A 2,500-nucleotide genomic window follows, 5' to 3' on the forward strand; every position below is an offset into this window, starting at 1 on the left:
GGGTTATGGTAACAAGAATATATCCTGAATGTAAGACCCCGAAAACGGAATGTGGCTGTATGTATGGCGGAGTAAAAAAACAAAAACAAAAAACACATGAACAAATACCCCCCACCCCTCCACCTAAAAAAAATAAGAAGAACAAACAAACGGTAATTCACGGAAAAACATCAGTTACACGTATGTATGAGTGTGTTATTGTGCGTGACTGAAACCTGATTGAATGGCAAAGGAAACTAATGATGAGCGCCCTATGAACGCTGTCAGTCGGCTCTACCCATGTAGGCAGCCTGTTGTGCAAATGACTCCGTGTTTGTAAGCGCTTAGAGCTTGGTCTCCGACCGAGGATAGGCGCTATAATTATCATCAAATTCATCATCATCATCATCATCATCATTATCATGAAATTCCAGTTCTTACTTTGTTGCAAGCCTTTGTACGATATCTGGAAATTTCACCTCTAGCATCCTTTTTAAAGCACAACTGGACAGTGGACAGTTTCATCAAAATGCAGTTTCAAAATTTATGAAGGCGTGATTTCATTTCGATGACGAGAAAACTGCCTCTGTATAGATATTTACATATTGATAGTTCACCCAACTAAATCTCCATTTTCAGCCTGCTGCATGATCACTTCTGCTAGATGATGATTTTCACTAAGTGAGAAAGAAGGGTTTAATAATTGGAGTTTTCCCGAAACCATAATACCACTAGGTTTTTCTAGTAATTCAAGGAAACAGCACACACACACACACACACACACACACACACACACACACACACACACAGAGAGAGAGAGAGAGAGAGAGAGAGAGAGAGAGAGAGAGAGAGAGAGAGAGAGAGAATGAATGAATGAACGAATGAATCTTTATTTTCCAATGGTGAAGACATTAGCACTTTGGCCGACTCACACATTTGCCGTTGATCTAAGAGACACACAAACACATACGCATATAAATGTTGTTATACTTAATACGCGTGTATCATGTACAAGTCTAGCATAGTTTCAGTTTCAGTTTCAGTAGCTCAAGGAGGCGTCACTGCGTTTTGGACAACTCCATATACGCTACACCACATCTGCCAAGCAGATGCCTGACCAGCAGCGTAACACAACGTAACCCAGCGTAACCCAAGTCTAGCATAGCGTCAAACTGAGAGACACAACATCGCTCACATCTGTACGAAACGGAAGCGAGTAAGCGAGAGAGAGAGAGAGAGAGAGAGAGAGAGAGAGAGAGAGAGAGAGAGAGAGACAGAGACAGAGACAGAGACAGAGACGGAGAAAGAGCATTTGAGATTAGGTAGGTCACAGAAGTTCTGTGAAAGTGTCCAACCCTCTCTCTCCACCCTTCCCCGTGTAAAGGCGTTAAAGTGACGTAAAGTCAGGCGCTTTAGGAGGGTCAGTAGTGATCTCATTACCGTTCATGGGCCCGTAAAGCGGCGTTTGATGACAGTTTAAGAAAAGAATAAGAAGATTGGGGAGGAGGAAGAGAAGAAGAAGAAGAAGAAGAAGAAGAAGAAGAAGAAGAAGATTGGGGAGGAGGAGGAGCAGAAGAAGTTTCAGTTTCAGTAGCTCAAGGAGGCGTCACTGCGCTCGGACAAATCCATATACGCTACACCACATCTTCCAAGCAGATGCCTGACCAGCAACGTAACCCAACACGCTTAGTCAGGCCTTGAGAAAAAAAAAAAAAAAAAAAAAAAAAAACATAAAAAAGAACTACTACTACTACTACTACTACTACTACTATTTATAAGGCGCAAAAACTTGACGAAGTCAACTATAAGCGTAAAAAAAAAAAAAAGAAAAAGAAGAAGAAAGAGAAGAAGGGGTGGTGAGGGGGGGGGGGAGAGGTGGTGAATGAGGAGATGGTGATTTTGTATCCACAAGTGCTTAACATCCCCATCTGATCTCTTTTGTGCATTGTTTGTTCCACGCAAGTGTAAAAAAAAAAAAGTATGGATTTATACTGTGCATGAATAGGGTCTGTTTTTAATGATATCATAATTCTTCTGGCTCAAATTCATATAACAGCGTTGACCCATACATGTATATATATAACCTTTTTTGCGTTCTTTATAGCTTCACATTGAATAAGTTCTATGTTGTTCCATGTTCCCAGTATATTGGGTTGTTGTTTTTTTTTCATACCTTTACATTGAATAAGTTCTTCGTTGTTCCATGTTCCCAATGTGTTGGGTTGTTGTTGTTGTTTTTTCAACGTCGAAGTGTTCCATTTCAACTTCAGAATATGACACGTTTTTCTTTCTGGTTTTCTTTCACTTCCCAACCAAAGTACACTTTTTTTGTGTGCAAAATTCAGTCTGAAACCCAAACTTTTTGCCAGATTTGTCTCAGACATTTGTTATTACTGCTCAAAGAATGCTCATCTCTGTTTTCCCAGTATTGCATTACTGAGAAACTGTGCTATTTGTGTTCAACCTGATCCGTAATAATCCCTTTGCTATTTGAATTTTCTCTAAATATGTTTTGCCAGGA

This window comes from Babylonia areolata, chromosome 1 (genome assembly GCF_041734735.1).
Source record: "Babylonia areolata isolate BAREFJ2019XMU chromosome 1, ASM4173473v1, whole genome shotgun sequence".
NCBI classification, from domain to species: domain Eukaryota; kingdom Metazoa; phylum Mollusca; class Gastropoda; order Neogastropoda; family Buccinidae; genus Babylonia; species Babylonia areolata.